The sequence below is a fragment of the Cibotium barometz genome, chromosome 27 (assembly GCF_041138505.1).
Source record: "Cibotium barometz isolate CiBa-2024 chromosome 27, ASM4113850v1, whole genome shotgun sequence".
Taxonomy (NCBI): domain Eukaryota; kingdom Viridiplantae; phylum Streptophyta; class Polypodiopsida; order Cyatheales; family Cibotiaceae; genus Cibotium; species Cibotium barometz.
The window spans coordinates 15,642,529-15,667,314 of record NC_141072.1 but is presented as its reverse complement, the minus strand read 5'-3'; positions in this window follow the sequence as shown (position 1 = coordinate 15,667,314).

The following is a 24,786-nucleotide window of genomic DNA, read 5'->3' as shown; positions in this document are numbered from 1 at the left end:
GAATTTAATTCAAAAAATTGTAAAACATGAAAATCAAGAAAACCATAGATTTAAAATTAAACAAGAAGAAAAATTAGCTTACATGGAGTTGTAAGCTTTCCTTTGGTGGCTTGAGGGATTGAGGGTTCTAGTCTTGTTTGAAGCGAGAGTGGCCACCAATTCACTTGGAGAGAATTAGGCCAAAAACAATTGAATTATTAACAAATTCAATGTAGATGGCTCAGGACAGGAGTAGAGTAACAGTGCATAAATACCATTAAGATAATTGAATTAGGCCCAAAACAATTGAATTATTAACAAATTCAATGTAGATGGCTCAGGGCAGGAGTAGAGTAACAGTGCATAAATACCATTAAGCTTTTACAAAGGGGGAGGCTTCTATTTATAGGAAAAAGTGAGCCTCTAACCAAACAAACTGATTCTAGAATTTTCCAGATCAGTTTGGTCAATTTTTTACCATTTTTGGGTCAGTTCAGCTTACTTTTTGGATCTAGTTATGAAATAGGAGAGAGTAGAGATGAAATATCTCATTTAATTGATTTCAAATTGGGAGGTAATGCTGAGAAAAAAGACGCCTCCTTCATGAAGGAGATCCCCACTTTGAGGTGTCAAAATTCAAATTTTTAAATGTTTTCTTTGGTCCTTAGTCCACTACTCTTCATCTTATATGAGAATTTACTCATTTTTTTTGGGGGGGGGTTTCTTTTATTCTTCAATTTATCTCCTCCCTACATTTGGATTAATCTTATTGGTCCATAAGAACCTTAATCCAAAATTTTTAGAAAATCTGGACCCTTAGGCTGAGGTCTTTTGTGCAGATTATAATAATTTATTTCTAATGCACCTTAGGAATTTCTTTTTAAACTTCTATTTCAAGGGAATTTATTTTAATAAGAAAGGATATTTTTCCATCCAAAGATATCTAAACTGAATTACCTCTCTCTAGAATATTTTCTCTCTCTAGGCCAAAACAGGTAGAAACAAGATCTTTTATATTTCTGAAAAGTGGATTGATTACAGGGGAAGAAATTGGACATCTTGCGGGGCTAGGGAGGAATCTTACATCCTCACCCACTTGAAAAACGCGAGATGTTCTCATCTCACAAACTGGGGTAATCCCGCATTAGTTCGGCTTCTTTCTCCCAGGTGGCGTCTTCAAAAGGATAGAACTTCCATTTGACTAATAATTCTCTCAGAATTCTGTTCTAACCTTCTCTCGAACATCAAGGATTTCTTCAGGTTGGAGTTCCATCTGCCCTTGGGTTGAAGAAGTTAAGAGTTCATCATTAAGCACATGATTCGGGCTTTGGTACATACTTCTTAATTAGGCTGACATGAAATACATTATGTACTTTGAGATGAGGAGGCAGAAGAAGTTCATAGGCTAAGTCACCTACTTTCTTTGTAATCAAATATGGCCCACAGTATCTGGGGGATAACTTCTTGTACTTCCCAAGAGATAGAGAACTTCTTTTGGGGCATACTCGAATGAAGACCATATCTGCTTCTCTGAATTTTCTATATGACCTCTTCTTATTTGCATACTGCTTCTGTCTATCCTGGGCAGTTTTTATATCCTTGCAGATTGACAGCATCTACTGTTCCATGTCGTCAACCATCTGTCTGGACATCTCGACCCTAATCAATGGGTCGGACCAAGTTAATGGTGTTAGGAAGTCTTGTACATACAGAGCTTTGAAAGGGCTCATCCCGATACTTCGGTGATAAGAAGCATTGTAGGCGAACTCTTGACTAGGTGCAGATAGCTTAGCCACTTCTTGGGTTCCCTGCCCCCACAGCATGACCGAAGTATATCTTTGATTACTTGGTTCACCCTTTCTATTTGACCATCGGTGGTAAGCTGTGCTGAGATCCAAGAAAGTTCCTACTGCTTCGAAGAATGCAGTCTAGAATCTTGATGTGAATTTGGGATCTCGATCACTTACTATTCTCCTGGGTAGGCCATGCAATCTAAATAGATGTGATGAGTTGTGATGTGAATTAGATAGATGTGAATGAATAGATGGATGGATGTGATGTGAATAGAGGTGATGAGATGTGATGTGAATCAGATAGATGATGAATGGATGGATGGATGGATGTGATGTGAATAGAGGTGATGAGAATGAGAGGTAAATATATGTGATGAGATGTGATGTGAATTAAATAGATGTGAATGAATGGATGGATGGATGTGATGTGAATAGAGGTGATGAGAATGAGAGGTGAATAGATGTGATGAGATGTGATATGAATCAGATAGATGATGAATGGATGGATGGATGTGATGTGAATAGAGGTGATATGGATGTGATGTGAATAGAGGTGATTAGAATGTGAGGTGAGTAGATGTGATGTGAATCAGATAAATTTGAATGAATGGATGAGATGTGATGTCATGTGAATCAGGATGTAAATGAATGATATGGGATATAAGTGGATGATATGTGATGAAAATGGATGTAAATGTATAAGTGAAGAATGGATGTGAATGTATATGTGAAAGAATTGATGTGAATGAGTATGTGAAAGAATGTATATGTGAAAGCATGGATGTGAATGTGTATGTGAAAGAATGTGATGTGATGGAAAGAGATGTGATGTGTCATAAATATATGTGGATGTGAATGTGATGGATATGAATGAATGTGAATGTGATGAATATGAATGAATGTGAATATGATGGATTTAAATGAATGTGAATACGATGGATATGAATGAATGTGATGTGAGGGGATGTGAATCGGGATAGATGTGAATGAATGAGATGTGAGGAAAAATGAATGAGATGTGATGTGAGTGAATGTGATGTGGAGTGAGTGGATGTGATGTGGTCTGAATGGATGAGATGTGAATGAATGTGATGTGATGAGATGTGGATATGGGTAGATGCGAGTGGATGAGATCTAATGAGGATAAATTGAGGAAAGATATATGGAGAGCAATGTGGAAAGATGAGAGTTCGTTATAGAAACTATATTTTTGAACTGTTTTTAAATGACTGTTTTATGTCAAGAATGCTAGAGAAGCATTTTGACCGTCTTGGTGGGAATGAGGTCGTGGAGACCTAATCTGATAAAGTTGCAACAGTTGACGGAGAGTTAATGGAGGACGTCTCGCGTAGCAAGGTCGGCCGAGGTCTTGACCAACCTCGGTTTGATTAAAATGGTAAGTCTCCGGTACGATGGATGACAGAGGGACCAAGGAAGCGGCCTATGAGTGAAATGCTAGGTCACCTCCGAAGCATCCTAGAGGGTGCTGACTATACGGTGACACCGACGATACCCATGCATGCGTTGGGAAAGATATTGGAAAAAGGAGTAAGAGTTATTTTCTGAATTCGGGCATGGATCTGGTTGATTGACCTTGCTGGTCCTCAACGGATGAGTCCATGGCTCTTTTATATGGATCCATTGGTTGATCTTGCTGATCTTCAACGGAGATTTCATTTTGATATGTGAATATATTGCCGAGTACTATGAGCTAGGAATCATAAAAAAGGCCCCTGAGTGGACAGGTGGTGAGTGTTCTGGTTGTCAATGATGCCATAGATACACCGATGAAGGAATGATTGGAAATAAGGATTCAACTAGAGATTTTGAGGATTATGATCAGTAACACAATGGTTTCATTAAATGATTATTTTTAAAGATAGCTGATTCTGTGAAAAAGGCAATTTTATATTGGGTGTGTAAGTGGTGTGACTAGTTTTAAGTTTGCATGAATATCCAGCTAGGGGACCTAGGAACTCTTTTCCCTGGTACCTGGGACAAAACCTAACCAAATTCTTAATTGGATCCCATCACTACAGTGGTTGGGCGGTTGGCTAACCCACGAGACTGGATGGGGTTAGGGTGGATTGATGGATCCCTAAATTGAGACTCAATTCTATTATAGTACGATAGATAAAGTAACTCTTGGATAAAAATTGTTCTATGGAAAAGAATCAACGACTGTGCCTCTCAATGAGGACAAAAGCGTTGGTCTCTATGATCCAACTGCAATCTTTTCCCTGATCTGACTATGGGACTTACGGGTTCGGTCAGATCAGTGTCCAATTAGTTAAGGCTTTTGACTACGTTAGAGAAAAATTTATCTTGGACGAATCGCCCGTGGCTTTCCGAGTAAGGGAAGTTTTTCTGAGTTTGATTTTGGAAGAACCGATGGATTAGTCTCTTGTCCGGATATCCATAGGCGAGGCCCCGAGTGTGGGACCCTACCCCGCACAAGAAGTGCTACTTCTGCTGCTAGCATCCTTGAATTCGTTGCACGGTGGGACAGGGATCTTACAGTTGGTATCAGAGCGAATTGGCTAATGTAGATCAACCGAGAAGCCAAAAATATCAAAAATTTATGAAGAAGTAGTAAACGGTTGTAATTGTGTGATAAAATTCATACAAATTGTTATTCAGATTGAAATTCATAAATTAGTAATTAGGTCTTCAGATGGAAGTACCGCAATTGCACGAAATCCTTGACTTGCTTGAGGCCTAGACATGATGGTATTTACCTTATAATTCCAAGGATCATGACTACCCGTATATACCGAGGGTATAACTATAGCTCTTTACTGGCAGTATATACAAGTAAATCTAAGACTTGAAATTATAAGCATAAATGCTACCCAGATGATGAATTCAAATGTGGTTGATATGATTTTTAAATTATGGTTGAGAACTGATGAGTTGATTTGGATTTTGATTGAAAAATGATGATTCTTGAATTTTGGTTGAAATGTAATAAGCTGAGCAAAACCACAATGAGGATGAATGGGACGAGTCCCTGTGATGATGTTCATAACTAGAATGACGTTAATGACTTCAACAAATCACTATGAGATTAGTGGATTGTGTTGATAGATTGCTGCTGTTAACACTTGACCCAGTGGATCAAGTTAAGGGATGTAATTAAAAATCTGTATAATTGAAAATTCCCATGGAGGACTGTTCAGATAGAAAATTCGGTCTAATGGACCATTATTGTGATAAGGATTTGAATGTTATAATCTAAGTGAATTATTATCTGATGATGAGTTCTATATAAGGGATCTTTATCCCAGGATTTTGTTGGGTTCACCAGACTATAAGGAACCCCAGAATCAGTTGGATCTTAAGGGAAAGTGTTGTCCTCTAGTTTGTGAGATGAGAACATCTCGCGTTTTTTAAGTGGGGTAGGATGTAAGATTCCTCCCTCCGGCTTTTGAGGTGTGCAGGTGTAAGAACCTCCCCTTATGATCTTATAATTATTCCCCTCTTTGAAGTAAAAGAAAGATCTTGTTTTATCCTATTTTGGCCTAGAGAGAGAAAATGTCTAGAGAGAGATAATGCAAAATTGAGATATTTTTGGATATAAAAATCCTCATAGTGTCTAAGTTGGTTTCCCCTGAAACGGAAGTTCAAAAAGAACTTTCCAATGTGCAATTGGAATTAATTAAAAATAGGTATAAAGGACCTTAGCCTAAGGGTCCAGATTTTCAGAAATTTTTGAATTATGCTCCAATTAAGGTTCCTATGGACCAATAAGATTAATCCAAATGTGGGGAGGAGATAAATTGAAGAATAAAAGAAAATCTCCCAAAAATGAGTAAATACTCACATAAGATGAAGAGCTGACTAAGGACAAGGTTTATTAGTTAAAAAAGAAGAGATATTTAGAGGAAATGAAATGATGCATTTTGACACCTTAGTGTGGGGAATTCCACTCATGAAGGAGGCGCCTATTTCACATGTGTGGAGGAGTTTTAAACTAAAAAATAATGAGATATTTTTATCTCTCCTCTCTCCTGTTTCAACTAGATCCAAAAATTAAGCTAAACTAGATCCAAAAATAATGAGATATTTTCATCTCTCCTCTCTCCTGTTTCAACTAGATCCAAAAAGTAAGCTAAACTGACCCAAAAACGATCAAAAATTGACCAAACTGATCTGGAAAATTCTAGAATCAGTTTGCTTAGTTAGAGGCTCATTTTTTCCTATAAATAGAAGCCTCCCCCTTTGTAAAAGGTTAATAGTGTTTATGCACTATTACTCTACTCCTCCTCAGAGCCAAAAACATTGAATTCATTTGATAATTCAATTGTTTTTGACTAAATCCTCTACAAAGAATTGGTGGCCACTCTTCATCCAAACAAGAGTAGAACCCTCAATCCCTCAAGCCAAAGCAACGCTCACCAAAACTCCATGTAAGTTAAAAATTCTACCTTTTTTTTAATTCTAATCTATGGTTTTCTAATTCTTGCTTTTTTTATGTGAATATGGATGTTATGCCTTGATGAAAAGGCCACCCCCTTCTCTTCATTAAGAATTCAGCCTTTCTTTATCCTAAAATGAGTAACAAATAAATTGATTTAAACTTTTCTTATTGTTTACTCTTTAGAAAGTGATAATTGAGTAGATTAGAGTACTTTACTTCAACTTGGGATTAATTTAAAAGTGATATTAGAATGTAAAAATTGAGAAATGGTTAGCCATACAAAGGAGGTTATGGTAAAATTTTCTTAAATTTTGTGGAAATAAAGTTTATCTTTATGTTATTCTAAAAGAGTAATCCCCACCGTTTGTGCATTCTAAAAGAAATATTTTTATTTACTCCATGTACATATTCACCTATGAATATACATGGATATCATTGATATTAATTATTGAAATTAATTTCTGTGCATGGAAAGATGCATATTGGAAATGTTTTTATTATAAAAGTGTTGTTTTCATTGAATTTAAATTCTATGCATAGAAAGATGCATATTGGAAATTTTTTATTATAAAAGTGCTATTTTCATTGAATTTAACTTTTATGCATAAAAAGATGCATAAAAGATTTATTTTTATTTCAAACGTGTTATTCTCATTAAAATTGAATTTATGCATAGAAAGATACATAAAAGATTTATTTTTATTTTTAAAGTGTAATTCTCATTAAAATTGAATTTATGCATAGAAAGATGCATAAAAGATTTATTTTTATTTCAAAAGAGTTATTTTCATTGAATTTAACTTTTATGCATAGAAAGATGCATAAAAGATTTATTTTTATTTCAAAAGTGTTATTCTCATTAAAATTGAATTTATGCATAGAAAGATGCATAAAAGATTTATTTTTATTTCAAAAGTGTTATTCTCATTAAATTTGAATTAATGCATAGAAAGATGCAAGTCCTATGAGCTAGGAACCATCGAGAGTGGACAGGTGGTGAGTGTTTTGGTTGTCAAAATGATGCCATAGATACACCGATGAAGGAATGATTGGAAATAAGGATTCAACTGGAGATTTTGAGGATTATGATCAGTGACACAATGATTTCATTAAATGATTGTTTTTAAAGATAGCTGATTCTGTGAAAAAGGCAATTTCATATTGGGTGAATGGATGGATTTTATGTGAATAGAAGTGATGAGAATATGAGGTGAATAGATGTGATGAGATAAGATGTGAATCTGATAGATTAGAATGAATGGATGGATGTGATGTGAATAGAGGTGACGAGAATGAGAGGTAAATAGATGCGATGAGTTGTGATGTGAATAGAGGTGATGAGAGTGAGAGGTGAATAGATGGATGGATGTGATGTGAATAGAGGTGATGAGAATGAGGGTAAATAGATGTGATGAGTTGTGATGTGAATAGAGGTGATGAGAATGAGAAAGGAATTAATGGATGGATGTGATGTGAATAGAGGTGATGAGAATGAGAGGTAAATAGATGTGATGAGTTGTGATGTGAATTAGATAGATGTGAATGAATGGATGGATGGATGTGATGTGAGTAGAGGTGATGAGAATGAGAGATAAATAGATGTGATGAGATGTGATGTGAATCAGATAGATGATGAATGGATGGATGGATGTGATGTGAATAGAGGTGATGAGAATGAGAGGTAAATAGATGTGATGAGATGTGATGTGAATTAGATAGATGTGAATGAATGGATGGATGGATGTGATGTGAATAGAGGTGATGAGAATGAGAGGTGAATAGATGTGATGAGATGTGATATGAATCAGATAGATGATGAATGGATGGATGGATGTGATGTGAATAGATGTGATGTGAATAGAGGTGATGAGAATAGAGGTGATGTGAATAGAGGTGATGAGAATGTGAGGTGAATAGATGTGATGTGAATCAGATAAATTTGAATGAATGGATGAGATGTGATGTCATGTGAATCAGGATGTAAATGAATGATATGGGATATGAGGGGATGATATGTGATGAAAATGGATGTAAATGTATAAATGAAGAATGGATGTGAATGTATATGTGAAAGAATTGATGTGAATGAGTATGTGAAAGAATGGATATAAATGTGTATGTGAAAGAATGTGATGTGATGGAAAGAGATGTGATGCGTTATAAATATATATGGATGTGAATGTAAATGTGATGAATATGAATGAATGTGAATGTGATGAATATGAATGAATGTGAATATGATGGATTTGAAAAAATGTGAATATGATGGATATGAATGAATGTGATGTGATGGGATGGGATGTGAATCGGGATAGATGTGAATGAATGAGATGTGAGGAAAAATGAATGAGATGTGATGTGGTCTAAGTGGATGTGATGTGAGTGAATGTGATGTGGTCTGAAGAATGGATGAGATGTGAGTGAATGTGATGTGGTCTAAGTGGATGTGATGTGAGTGAATGTGATGTGGTTTGAATGGATGAGATGTGAGTGAATGTGATGTGGTCTAAGTGGATGTGATGTGAGTGAATGTGATGTGGTCTGAGAATGGATGAGATGTGAATGAATGTGATGTGATGAGATGTGGATATGGGTAGATGCGAGTGGATGAGATCTAATGAGGATAAATTGAGGAAAGATGTGATGACATGAAAATGATTGGATAAGAATAGGAATACTTATGAAATGGTTATGGAATTAAATAATGTGGGTTGATGTGGAGCAATGTGGAAAGACAAGAGTTTGTTATAGAAACTGTATTTTTGAACTGTTTTTAAATGACTGTTTTATGTCAAGAATGCTGGAGAAGCATTTGGAGCATCTTGTGAATGAGGTCGTGGAGACCTAATCTGATAAAGTTGCAATAGCTGACGGAGAGTCAAGGAGGACGTCTCGCGTAGCAAGGTCTCAACCGAGGTCTTGACCGGCCTCGATGCGATAAAAATGGTGAGATTCCGATACGATGGATGAGGGACCAAGGAAGCGGCCTAGGGGTGAAGCGCAAGGAAAAGGTAGAGCACGGAAGGGGTATAGAATCTTGTGAATGCAAAAAAACAGTGGCTAGAATCTCTTGCATTTAAAGGTGGAGCACGGAAGAAAAGGATTCGTACATTAAAGTAAGTAACATAAACTTTCATTATGTACTCAGTGATTTAAATAAAATAGTCATGATTTGTGTTCTGCCAGGAATTTTCTGCAAGAGGTGTGCGGTTCTAATGAAGAGGGATGGAAGGATTTGGTGAAAGCTATTGTGAATACCAAGGATATTCTCGGTAGCATGAGCTTTAAGATACCAAAATGTAATACTAGACTCTACTATTTTGCACTTGAATGTATCATCCTTATGCTACCCCTCTACAATGTTCCAGTACTCTCCAAGAAAGGCAACCATGTCATCACCTAGTACTTTCTTGCACACAAACATGGTAAGTGTTTGTCAGAAAGTAAATTAATTGGACATCTTAGTAAAAATATGAATTGGGCATACCCAACTAAGACCCACAGATTGAGATGGCTTTGCAAACTTTAAAGATCCTTGTATGTCACAAAGCATCTTTGATTTCATGACCATAAAGCATCAGGAGTTGGCCATTGAACAGAAGAGAGGAGAGGAGATGTGATGATCTCTAGCTTACCAAACCCATCGTCATACATTGGCATGACATAGGAGTGCCGATAAAAGATCTTTTCCTTAAGGTCTGTAGCACTGGTTTTACAAGAAAACAGTGCCTCACCAATGTCTGCATGGAGTACTTGAAATGTTCCGGTAAGGCTTCGTAATGGTTGCTCCTCTGCCAAGTTGGAAGGAAAAATATCTGTAACCCAAAAATAAGATCATTAAACATGGAAGATGTAGCTATCATAATATCTACAACCCAAAAATAAGATCATTAAACATGAAAGATGTAGCTATCATAATATCACATGCCTCCTTCCTTCCCTATGATACTTACAGTTACATGGGAATCGAGTTTGTTGGTGAAGATGGATGTCTCGTGTCGTGTACACATGTTATACAATGGCCATCAGGTCTCTATTGCTTGATTTTTGAATCCCTATATATGACCCTTCCAATGAAGCTCCATCACATCTCGTCGTCTCGTCAAACTCGGGTGCGGACCAATAGCTGTGGGCTATAGGAAAACCTAAGAACTCTTGCAAAATGCCTCTCTCACCCAAGCACCATCATCGTCCCTCTTGCTGTACAACAAGATCTCCTCAATCTCATCTTTTGGTCTTCTTCATGGTGCAACCATATCAATTGTGAAGCTATAGTAGTGAGATTAGGGTTGGGCAAATGAGATAGAGAAAGGAAAAGCAAAGATGCTATTCATATTAGGGTTTCGGGCTTGATGGATATTGAAGAGATGGAAGAAGAAGGGAGGAAGGTTAACGAGAGTTTAATTTGGATGTTCAAGAGGGAAAGCGGAACTATAATGAAATTTGAGGTGGGTTTTTGGGGGGGGAAAAGTGACTTTTTGGGGGAATCTTGAAAATTTCAAAATTTTAAGGAATTTTTGGGACCACACTACTTTTTGAAAGGGACAAGTGTAATTATTAGTGCTGAAAGCCTAGTCCCCCTCCCTACAGCCTAGTCTCCCTCCCTATATTCAAAGGAGACCAAATGTGCACAATCCTCTATTCCTATTTGTCCGTTTTGCTAATTACTTTCATTAGAACAAAAGGCCCAAAATATGTTCAAATGCTCCCTAATGCTACCACCTTCAACAAATTTGGAGTTGGTAACATGGATGTCACAATCATTAGAATCTATCTTTTAGTGGGAAAGAACTCTCAATCTATCAGAGGTATTAGATTTAGAAACTACTTTTCAAGGGATTTCTAATGGTATGTCACATGTGGAGGCTTTGACGTAAGAAGATACATAAGGTTCACCCCATGACCCCACTATTTCTAGAAAAGTGATGACATGGCTCTTCTTAGAGGGCCCTTTTTTTACTCCAAATTTTCCTGATGCTTCCTTTACCATCTGCCATTCTATCCAATCTTGATAATAGCTTACACCTTTGTGTGAGATTAGTTTATATTCCATCCTTAGGCACTACAAACCTTAAATATTTAATTTAATTGGTAAAGAAGGTACACTTACTCTTCTTATTGGGAAAAACAATTGTACTTTGTGAGGGTTTCTAGGACTTTACACACATGCTTCTCATGATCAGCAACATTTTTAGAGTAGACTAGAGTATTATCAAAGAAGACTAAAATGGAATAATTGAGATGCTCTCTTAGATTTCCTACACATTAAAGGTAGTAGGGACATTAGCTAATCCAAATGGCATCATCCTGAACCCATAATGTCCATATAGAGTATTAAAAGCTATCTTAGGAGAATCATACTCCTTAATCTTGATCTATTAACAACCTAACTTTAAGTCAATCCTACGAATAATAACCCAACTTTAATTCAATCTTTGTAAATATTTGGGCTCCATGAAATTGATCTAACATCTCATTTATTGTGGTGGGAATATGATATTTATTCTTAATGGTAAGCTAATTCAATCCTTAATAATAAATGCACAATCTGAGAATCCCATCCTTTCTTTTGAAAAATAATTGGTGCACTCCAAGGGAATACATTGGGTTGGACAAATCCTTGCTCCAAAAGTTACATTAACTATTCCTTGAGTTCAATTACTTATGGAATAGCCATAAGTAATTGAATTGAGTTCAATTACTTATGGACAAATCCTTGCTCCAAAAGTTACCTTAACTATTCCTTGAGTTCAATTACTTATGGAATAGCCATCTTATAATATCTCTTCATAGTTGGCTTCAACTCTATCACATGACCTACCTCACAATCTAGGGGCATTTCATTCAAAACTTAAGAAAATATGTTAACATACTCACATAACTATTCATGTTCCTTATTAGTATGTGACTCTTTGCTTGCAGAGATGAGCTGCTTCTTCCTAAGTTCCTTCAAAAACTTAGATGCATTTACAAGTTGTAGGGTAGGAGATCCAATAACTCCAATCCCTTGAACCATGTTCTTGTGAAGATCCATTAAGGAAATAGTCCCCTTGTGATAATGCATGTTAACCTGATTTTGCATAAGCTAGTTCATCACAAGAATCCATCATATACACCTAAGGGAAAAATTATGAACTTATATTTAGTAAAGTTTCCCTCTAAGGAGAATTGAATTGAATCTATCTCATGGCACATGAAAAGAACCTTTCCACTAGCTAATTCTACATAAGCTAGTCCATCACAAGAATCCCATTATAAACACCTAAGGACAAAATTATGAGCTTATATTTGGTCAAGTTTCCATCTAAGGAGAACTGAATTACATCTATCTCATGACACATAAAAAGAACCCTTTTGCCAATTCCACTTATATTGGTTTACCCTGATTTTGGTCCATTACTAATTTATGCAAGCATTCAATGAAATAAATGAATGTAATTTTAAAGGCATTCTAGGGAAAGAATCTTGACCTTTGGGTCCACTTACTTCTGAGACTTGGCTCCAACCCTATTCTCGATTTCTCTTGGATTTGGTAACCTGAAATTAGATGGAGCTCTCTTTGAAGGAGGGGATAATAAAGGCTTCTACTAGGCTATATCCCTTAGAAAAAAATTACAAAAAATCTTTAGTCATTGTTATTACTTCAGCTAAGCAAGAGGGCTTCACATTCTTTATCTCAGTATATCTAGAGGAGAATCCAATCTTCTCACAAATTGATGAAGAAGGGTCTCATCACCCACCATCATAGGAGGAGGGTTTCACATTATTTAGTAGTCTATCTCAATTAGGGTTTCACATTCTTTAGTAGTCTATCTCAAGTAGGATCCAATCTTCTGACAAACCGATGAAGAAGGGTCTCATCATACATCATAGGAGCATAATGGACAAGGCTTGCATAACACTAATGGTATGATTTGATGGGTTTTCCTATTTGAGATAATTCTAAGAATTCATTCATCTTCTCCTCTTAGAATCTAGGGTACACCTTTGATGGAGGTAGGGATTTATGTCTTGGTCTTGATTTAGAAGGTTGGATTCAATATGATTCCTCCAACTATTTCAAGCAACATTGATAGAATTTAGCCTGCCAAAAGCCACCTTGCTTATGTTGTTGTATCTCATAATGTCAAAGTACTCATCCATGGAATCTATCCAATTCAAACCCGCTTCTTCGAGATTGTTACCCTCACCTTAAAAAGATCCTGATTGAGACCTATGAAGTGCCTCTTTGACATTGTTATCTAATGCCTCAATTTCATGTACAACATTTTGCACTTGGCGTCGCTTCTCTAATGTCGCTTCTCTGAGATTGTTACCCTCACCTTGGAATGGTCTTGATTGAGACCTATATAAAGTGCCTCTTTGACATCGTTATATCCAATGCCTTAATTTTACGTACAACATTTTGCACTCCTATGCCTCATGATTTCTTCTAAAAGAAAATATTCTTCTTGAATCAAAATATTATCAATGATGATTATATAATAGAAAATATTTCTTCTATTTTCTCAAGATTTTTATTACATTACCATGGAAAGATCTCAATCTTGTGTTTTAAAAAGCTAAAACGATGATACTGGCCTATGATTACAAATTTTCTACAAGAAGGGAATACACACTAAGATGATTAAGCCTAGTTAAATACTCATCCCCATGATAAAGAGACTTCTTCCAAAAATCCTATAATCCTTTACAAAATCTAAACTTTCCATAATCATATCTAAGCTTAGATTCGAGGCATAGTGTGCCAAGACAGTCTATGTCCTATTACACCACAATAACTTCTCTTCGTCCTCATCTCACTAGTGATGCCACATAAATAGGGAGAGATAAGGTTTCCTATTATGTGTACATTATATGTGCATGTACTAGAAGGCTAACCCACCCTAGGCATGTTAGCATGGGAGCATGGGAACATGCTCTAGTGGGAAAATGTTAGGTCTAACCTTGGGTTGAGGTTAGGGTCAAGCAACCAAGGGTCACACATGGAAATGGAGAGTCAAGAGTCACTTGAGGACTCTCCTATATAATAGGGGCATGGGACACTCTCAAGGGATGTTCTCTTGTGTAAAGCATTGTATTTACTCTCTTGCCATTTCATGCTAGAGCTATGTGCTACTAGAATGAAGTCATATCTCTTAGTTGTATGGGACACCAAGGTAAGGTATGTGGTACTTCATTGTATTTATGTGTGCATCCTTGGGCTAGGTGAATGAGTATATGCCTGGTTTATGCATGTTTATGCATAGTGATTAGCTAGAGAGATCTTTAGGGTTTTAACAGTGGTATCAGAGCAGTCTCTAGTTCATTTTTGATGTTTTTTCTCCTCTTAATTTTATCTCATTATTCTAAAATTTTAGCATTTTTAAAGTAAATTTTAACATTTACTAAGGAAAAAATATGATTTTTTGGTTTATTTTGGTGGCCTATGCATTGGGAACATCAATATGGCGGGGTCGGAAAGCAGTGCTTCTCAACTTGGATCGATGTATCAACATTGTGGGAAAATTCTGTGAATGGAAATGCTATTTCTTTTTTATTTTTAAGGTTAAAATAAGTAATTTATGAATTTTTTTACCAAAATACCGCACATGCTACTGTGGGTATTTTTTGGTAGAAAGGATTCCCTAAATTTCAATCACTTTTAGGAAATTTTAAGAGCATTTTTATGGTAAAAAAGGTATTTTCAATGCATTTTTACGGGTTTCCCAGAGGTATGCTATCAAATTTCTACCAATTTTATGCTGAAAATCAATAGGGGTAGCATGTTGATGCATCAGGTTCTCTCCTGTGTGCGCGGCATAATTTCTATCACTCGAATCTGAATTTTCCTTCATTTTCTCGTGAACACCCCTTATATGGGTAGATTTGATTAGTTAAATTTTATGATTAGTGAATAATCAAGATTAGTGTATAATCAAAGTTAAGCCATAATCTCTCTATTAAATAGAGAAGAGATGGTGGAGAAGGGAGTTGAGTTGGAGAAAGAGGAAGAGAAAAAGGGAAACTCTGTGCTTCCCTCACTCTCCCTCATGATCGCGTGCACGTTAGGGGGGGGGGGATTTTTTTTCTGACTTTGCAAAAAGATCTTCTGGCAGCACCTCCTGCTTCTACCAAATCCGTTGCTCTGTTGTTTGCACCAAAGGTGTACGGCGGTGAGAAAAAGGAGAAGACTCAAGAATGTGTAGATGCATGGCCCAATAGTTGGACTACACACTTTGCCTTTCATCCATTCACTGATGTGCAAAAGCTACAAATGGTGCAGGGGTTATTGAAAGGAAAGGCATTAACTTGGTGGAAGGATCTCAAAGAAGATTCTATTCCTACCACTTGGCAAAGTTTCGAGGAAGCTTTCAAAAAAGAGTTTCTCCAACCAGAGGATGAATTCGAAATAATTGTGAAGCTTGTTAAAAATAGCATGGGAAATGAGTCTTTTGATGATTATGTGCAAAAGTTTATACAAGTGCTGCTAAAGTCAAGTCTGATGATCATACCTTATGTGGGATTTTCATCAATGGACTAGCTCGTGACTATTAGTACGAGGTTTAAACAAATGCAAGGTCAAAATGGTTGAGGATGCTATTCAGGCAGCTCAGGTTTTTCATAAGACTATGGTCGGCGCCAACACTTCAAAACCATCTTCTAATGAAAACAAATCCACAGTCACTTTTTTAAATAGTGGACAAAAAAAGAAAGTTGGTTTTCACACCAAAACCAAAAAATTTACACAATGTCAGCAAAAGAAGCAAAAATTTGTTAGCAAGGATAATATCACATGTTTCAAATGCAAGGAAAAGGGACACACAAAGAAATTCTGTCCTTTGAATGGAGCTACAGCACCTTCGATGTCTGGATAAAAGGAGGCACCAAAGAAATCTGTGCACATTACAGAACTTCAAGGTAAATTTTCTGAAGTCAATATTACGCATCTTGAAGGAAGACAATGTTCATATTGTACTTTCAGTAAAGACGTTTTTGGTCCAAACGAATTATTTCGTGTTTATGGATCAATAAATGGACATCAGGTTCATATTTTATTTAATCTTTGTAGTACTCACAATTTTATTGACAACATTGTGGTACAGAGGATGAAGCTGGAATTGTGAATTGCTCAGATATGATTCTTGGTTGTGGATTTTTCTTAATTTATATTCAAATGTTGTACTCCTTCATGTCTCTTGCAGATGAGATCATCATTGCTAGGGGTATTAAGACTACTTAGAGGGAGTAAAGTTAGGGTACAAAAAGCACATGTTTGCAACACTATAGGCACGAGAGAAAGCCTTGGAGGTGAAGGGGTCTAAAAAAAAGTGAAGGGGCTAGTCAAAGAAAGAAGAATGAGTTGGATTTGGCCGCTTGCCATGTGGTTTATAGGTTTGTGTTGAATTTAATCTTTATCAAGCTTGAATGTAGGTGTCTATTGTATTGTGTTGAAATTATGCCACTTGATTGCTAGGTATCTCTCTCATTTAATGGGGGGGAAGTTCTAGCAAGGCTACCTGATCATTGCAATGGATGGTTGGATCTTGGTAATGAGGACACGTGCATGTATCCAAAAAGAATGTATGCACTATCACAATTGGAGCTCTTGCATTGCCCTTGGAGGATTTATTTTGGTCAAGGGCATGTTTTGGTAAGAAACAAAGAGCTATACAAGCTATATTTAAAGGAGGACAATTCTCAACAGCTAGATAGGAACAAAGCTAGGGCCTTGTATTCCATGAAGACTCTAAAGCCCATAGAAGGTGTTTTGTTTTTTGATGTTTAATACTACTTGATTCCTCTCCTAGGATTTTATTTTTCTATTTATTTAATGGTGCATTTGAGAGCACGAACTAGTGTTTGCATTCTTCTGATGTCATAGTTCAAGAGGTGGTGGATGAAAGATCGCCACACAATTGACCAAATCTAGGTCTTGTGGGTATTGAGGATGAGAGTGCAGGTAGAAAAGATTTCATGGCATTTACACTGATCTTTTCATTAGATCTTTCTAGCTAGAGCAGAACACCTCTGTTGTCTTCAAGGCTTCCAAATATTATAAGTATTGTTCTTCCCTCTTAAGGGCTTGGTGGGTTTTTGGCTTTAATTTTTGCTCGTTTCTTAGCTTTTTTGAGAAGAGCTTCTATCTTTTTGAGGAATACTCTAAGAAGGGCATGCTATTCTTGTTTGTGACACTTCTCCTTTTTCATCTTTGCTATCAAAAGAGCTACTTTTTGGTGCAAGACTTACACTTAAGCCCTTGATTGGTATAATTCTTAGTTTGTTTGAAGTCTTTTTGGTGCTAGGTTTAAGCTTCTCTTTCATTTGCCATTTCAAGAATCTTTTCCTTTTAGTCCATTATGATTGATCAGACTTCACTTTCCTCACCTCGTTCTTCATCAAGAGAGTGATTTGAATTGGTGGTTCAAGGATGATTTCTATTTTGACATAGCTCAGTTCATCAATTGGTTTTAACCCTGGAGTTGTTTGTTGCTCTTTATCAGCTTACGAGGCTCTTCCAGCCTTATTTCAGAGTTCTGGCGTTCTCTCTACCAAGATTGGTCCCGTGGGAGTGTTTAATCTACCTTCTCTTCATCCAAGGTGATTTAGCTTACTAAATCTCGAACATCCTCAATCTCAACATAACCTGGATGGTCATTTGGGTCTCTTTCTATTATCTCATTTACCACTAGGACTTTTTGAGGTTCCTCTGGTTGATTGGGTGCTTTTGTTAGCTCTGAGAGGCGAACAATAATGTATTATTGTTCTACCTTCTCTTCATCCAAGGTGATTTAGCTTACTAAATCTCGAACATCCTCAATCTCAACATAACCTGGATGGTCATTTGGGTCTCTTTCTATTATCTCATTTACCACTAGGACTTTTTGAGGTTCCTATGGTTGATTGGGTGCTTTTGTTAGCTCTGAGAGGCGAACAATAATGTAGCTTTTCCTTTGCGTGATCTCTTGTTTTTAATTCTCTTGGAAGTTTTTGGTGCTTGGATTGTATACTTAGGACTAGCCTGGATCATATACTTAGAAGTTTTTGGTGCTTGGATCATATACTTAAGACTACCCTGACTCTACTTTTGTTCAGCTTGCACCCTAGTCACAATAATCCTTGCTCGGTACTTCTTGTCCTTCTTTTGAAGAAGGATCACTTATAACACTGACTATCCCAAAACTTGTGTGGTGGCTTACGATGTGATTGAAGATGGATTTGGAATGGTGGTGTGGGCATGTGCAAATGGTCCACTAATCAAGTGATCTATGTTGCACCTAATGCACCATCTATCCAAAGGTGGCTGATTTATTGTTATTGCACTTAGATTTGCCTTCATGGGGCATTAAACCACTTTGTGGGACCTTGACATTTAAAGCAAGCAAGAGGGGATCTCCTTAGTCCATTAATGACTTGTGGTCTTTAGGCTTCCAGCCAAATGCTATTGCATTAAGGTAGTCAATTATTGTGGTCTATAGGCTCCCGTCGATGCTATTGTTAGGTAGTCAATTATTGTGTATCCCACATCATTGGATTAATGTATTATGGTATATAGGCTCTCCCTGATGCTATTGCATTAAGGTAGTCAATTTTTGTGTATCCCACATCATTGGTCCTTGTTGTCCTGAATGGTATTCACTTCTAGGTGGGCTCCTAGGGATTGAATCTAGATAGTCATCAATGTAAAATTCTGACATGCTAGGGGATTTATCTAAAAATATGTTTAGTATTAACTAACCTCATTGGCATGGTTCTTGGTGGTTTTGGCTATGGTGGGGTAACACCGGAGATGGAACATCTGATGTTCTCTATATAGGTTTCTTGCCAATGTAGGGTTCTTGCCAATGTAGGGTTCATTACTACATAAGTAGCACCTAGGTCCACAACTATATAGGTTTCTTGCCAATGGAGGGTTCATTACTACATAAGTAGCACTTAGGTCCACAACTATGGGTTTGGCTAGTAAAGCTAATGGCCAATGTTCTCTATATAGGTTTCTTGCCAATGTAGGGTTCATTACTACATAAGTAGCACCTAGGTCCACAACTATGGGTTTGGCTAGTAAAGCTAATGGCCAAGGAACTACATGAGGTAGAGTAGCCACTCCTATGCTATCCTTGCCATTCATTGTGTGTGGTAGTAGTTAGATGATTTATAATTTCCATATCATCTCCTGCAATATCCGCACCATTGGTTCCCTCTAGCTCTCAAGATTGGGCACTCATGCACTATGTAGTTTCTTCTACAAACAACACACTAAGTCATTTACTGTCTTGGAGCTAAATGTAGATGGCATGCTTCCCTAGGAGAGGTGTTCCACACTTCTTCTAGCCTTTTGATTGCTTTCTTAGCAATGTCTTTCTACACTCTTGGGCTCTTTCATTTTCCTAGTGACCTGGCTTTTGACACTGGGTTTTGTTTTGACCAATGAGTTTGTTCTTCTACTTTCAGTGGAAGGGATGCCTAGAAAATTATTGTCAAAATCTATTGCATCTAGGCAACACTTCACTAGAATTCTACGTCTTTCTGGCATACAATGCATCATGCACGTGTTTTCTTCTCAATCCCTATAAGAATAATGAGATCAGCTTAGTTTAGCTTGGTTTTTCCTCATTAGGACATCTACTATTCAAGTTCTTCTTGAATTGATACAAACTCGTGCTACTTAAATTGATACAATTGTGTAACTAAATTGTGCTTTAACACTAGTCTTTGAGAAACCCATGATGGTAAATGCAAGCTTGACATCTTGGATGGTCCCTTTTTATGAATCTTCTAGCATTTCAAACCACAACAATGCTTACCTTCTAAGGGTAATAATCCAAAGGCATCGATCTTAGTTCTAGGATCGGTACTACCCTCTCAGTCATGTAAATTTATCTAAATGTAGCTAGGTGGCTATAGGAATCCCTTGATCCTTTGAACTTAGACACTAGCTTTGGATATGTGCAAGGCTCTTATTCTCATATGGTTGTGATCGTATTCAAATCTCTCATTCCTCTAGGCGATCTAACCACCATGGGAACAACATCTAGCACTCTTTTTTGTTTTGCTAGGATGAGCTCATGCTCTAAGTTCTATAGGCTTAACTATTGGTTCTAGCCATTGGGGCCTATCTATCTTGGTTTGGCTCTGGGAGGTACTAGTGCATAGGAGGATGGTCCCACGTACCCATAGGGGACGTACCCATAGGTTAGTACTCCAATTAATGATTTTGGCAAGGTTTCTAGGAGCACATTGGCCATATGTGTCATAGGATATCCCACTACTGGTATCCCATTAGGTTCATACCTCTCCTTTCATAATGAGAGGTGCTGCCTCTCTTTGGGCGAGACTATTTTCCCTCGTTCTTTCTTCCCCAATTGGGTCCAATTAGGAAGGAATCCAAAAGTTGGCATCCTGTCTATGGCTATAGAATGAGAAGTCTTACCCCTCCTGTTGGACTGCCTCTTCTTGAAGTGATTTCCTCTTAAGAGGAAATCTAGAGCTACTAGGGTGGTTAGATTGACTCTTAGTGCTATTCCACTCCCTAGCATTAGCACATACGATAACATTTCGTACCTAAACATTAAAATGATATGAGTAGGAAATGTTTTCACATTACAACAAGTTATTTTTTGATCTTTTTTTAGTTTTTTTGCTTGAACCTTGGACATCCATTATTTTTTAGATATCTATATCCATAATCTTTTAGATATCAATATCCATGATTTTTTAGATATCTATCTAGATATGTGCATTTCTTTCTTTCGACCTCAAAAATCCATAATTTTTAGTTAAAAGAAATCACCACTTCAATATGTATTAAAGATAAAAAAGGCACTTCATCACCTACCCTTCTTATTTTGGACCTTGGACATCCATGATTTTTTAAATATTTGTATTCATAATTTTTAGTTAAAACACATCACCTACCCTTTTTATTTTGGACCTTGGACATCCATGATTTTTTAGATATAAAGATATGATTCTAGCTTTCCATGATATCCTTACTAACTAGAATGAGTGTCATTTTCTATTTTAGTGTTTATTGACAGGTCAATAACTTGGGATCTCGATCACTTACTATTCTCCTGGGTAGGCCATGCAATCTGAAGATTTCCTTGAGGAACACTCTAGCCACATCCACTGCAGTGTAGGTTTCTTTTACTGGAATCAGATGGGCAACTTTGGTTAGTCTATCAACTACCACGAAGATGGAGTTGTAACCTATAATAATTCATTAAATTATATATGCAAAGTAGTTTGTCTTTCAAAATTAGATGAGATAAATAAGATTATGGAAGAATCAAAAGAGCATGCCTTTCAAAACCAAATGCGGAAAAAGAAGATCACGGAAGAAATCAAGCATTTGATGAAATGAAGAAGGAAAAGGTGGTTGATTTGTAATCAAAAGATATGGTGGAAATATGTTGTCATGGGGAGGTCTCCACAAGTTAGTTCTGTTACATGGATAGAAATTAAAATATATATCAAAAGTGGTACTTTCCATGGGAATATCAAGAAACAATAAAAAACACAAAGAAGGGTTATGGGGGTTAGGAAAATCTCAATCTAATCACACATTCCTAACTTTGAATCACTCAGACACACCAACTTCACACACAATCACTCTACCAGAAGTCTTGTAACTCATGGGAAAACTAAAACAAACAATGGACGAAGAATACTTCCATTCCATTGTAGCACTAGTTCTATTCCCTAGTAGTGGCACCTCTTGTTTAGGAAAGTTGTAGCTTCAAAATAAGCAAATCATATTCAAGTGGGAATGGAAACCTCAAGGGTGGTCAATCCCTTAAGCTCTATCAATCCAATGCTTGGATCTCCTTAATCTAATCACTCATGAGATGAGGGAGAAGCTAGCAAGTTGCCTCTCTTCTCTCTCTCTCTCTCTCTCTCTCTCTCTCTCTCTCTCTCTCAATAACATTCCAGATCTAGTTAATCATAGCTAAGAATTAAGAAAGCTTGTCCTCAATGTGATTAACTTATAAGCTTAACCTTAGGCTGATTTGGCTATAAATCCACCGATTTAAGCCAAGTCAAGGTAAAACAAGCTTAAAAAATCAAGTAAACAAAGTTGTTCGAATAAACCCAAACTTGGTGTGTCGATGGTACAAGCTTCCATGTACTATCTTTTAAAAACAAGTTCAAATTCAGTGTTTTGTAGCCAAGCACAGAAAACATCACTTGATAATTTTTTTTGACTGGCCCACATAAGCTCTCAGAATCTTGTCTCAAAGAAGTGACTTGATAGACTTGAACTCTAGGGTACAAATTTGCTTTGTACAAAACCTTATCTGGAATGGACTCTCAGGTTAATAGTTATAGTCCCTCTAAAATTGCTCCTCCAAGATTTTTCTCAATTTTAGACAAAAAAAAATAGTTTTTTCCCCATTTTAACTCAATGTCCGATATTTGTCTAAATGACATTAGACTTGACAAGTAGGCTTCTTAGGTGTCAGGTACACTACAAATGCTTCAACCTAACATTTCTATGAATATCCTCTAATTTTACCAAGAAAGGCTATAATTAGACAGTAAGCCCAACCATGTTGACTTCACAAGTCCATAAAAATTACATAATAAACCATATAATCCACTAAATTACTATCAAAACCACTCAAAAATAACAAATCTAAATAAAAATCAAACAAAACACCATCCAAACCCCTGGGTGAACCAAAACTTATCCTTTCTTTTCTCCTTCCTCACCTCACTGTGTCTCCACACATTGAGCAGTAAGCTCAAAAAGAGTAGAAAGATATAAGGAGAATACTATAGATGCTACCTCTTGGGGGCTAAGAAGGTTACTTGCTAATGTTAAGCCTTTTTCCACACTATGAAGAGGGTACATCTCCCAGTAGTGACCTTAACCACAATGTGGTTTTTGATAGAAGGAGTAATAATTGGTAGTAGGCGAAAGGAATATTAAGTAAGTCGCATTTATGTTTTGAATGTACTTTAACTTGGGAGAAACGCTTATCCTAATTGTCCTTTTTTTTTGTTTTTAATAGTTGAAATTAAATTGGTATACTCATGAAGATGTTCAAAAGATCAAGAACCACCTATTATCTTGGTGTCACGTCACGTTATGCAAAGGGCTATCTCCTTGATATATTATTGCTTGTCGGTACTTGTCCATTTTGGCTATAGTCTCATTTTGGAAGATGATATCTTGTGTCATGCGGCAACATAGAAAATCCCATTTTGTATTGATGATATGTATCTTATCACATTTTGTATCTCAATTTACATTTTTTATGATGATATGTATCTTGTTACATTTTGTATATCAATTTACATTTTGTATTGATGATATGTATCGTGTCACATTTCGTATCTCAGTTTACGTTTTGTATTGATGATATGATGAATTTGCACCTCGCCCTATGAAGAACCAACAATCATAAAAAAATCATGCTTAAAGTGAGCATTTGGGCCATTATGAACCATCAAGTGAGTCAAATAAAAGCATAAATGAACACTTAAGTAAACTCGAAATAGTGAAAGTAAACTCAAACTATGAAAGTAAACTCAAACCAGTCCGAGTTTACTTTACCAGTCTGAGTTCACTTTACTTGCTTGGAAACATGCATTGCTTGGGAAACATGAATAAAAATGCAAGTGTTTTGATAGTAGGATAGAGACTCAAGTGCTTGGTATAGTAGAATATGATACCATGTCGCGAAACTACAAGGCAAGTTTAATAGATGCAAGTGCTTTTATATCTTGTGAACAACGTTGATAATTAATAGCTTTAAAAATGATATAAATAACTTTTAAGGTGATATCAACACATAAATTATGAAATTATAAGTACATAAATGGCATCAATAGCTTTAAAAATGATATCAATACATAAATTATGAATTACAAGAAGTACATAAATGGTATCAATAGCTTTAAAAATGATATCAACACATAAATCATGAAATTACAAGTACATTTGTGTAACTCCTCACTTGCACCCTTCTCACAAAGGTCTTGATCATCATTTATCAAATCTGATTCTTTATTGATGCCATGGTTGACCAATGCATGTGCACTATCAATAATTGGCAAGATGGAAAGCAAATGTGGAAAGTGATTAGTGATTATTAGCCTAATACCAATGAGATGCTTGCAATCACTGCTCCAATTGTTAAGGCTTGCATGCTAACATGATACCATTGACGTTCTATTGAGATGCTTTGTATCTTGAATAGTAACGTCATCTCATTCACAATTCCAAACATGATGGGTTGCCTTGATAATGTTGAAGAATTTTCTCCCTTACGAGCAATCGTGTTGTATGTCTCTTCGATTAGATATTGTAATGTCGAGAATCAACTGCCATAATATTAGATGTGAGAAAATGACTCTTATAAATGCAAAAGATTCATGCGAGTTGCAAATTACAAATATATTAGTAGAGGTCAACCTATCTCATGTTTTTGTTTGAAGAACTCAAGTAAAGTTCCAACCACATGTAAGTGCTGGTTTGTGAATCTCCAATAAGTGCTGGTTTGTGAATCTCCAATAAGTGCATGTAGAAGATCTACCCCCCATAGATTTATTAATCCTTGCATCATCCGATAGGGCGTACTTGATATATTGTGATAATCTTTCCACCAA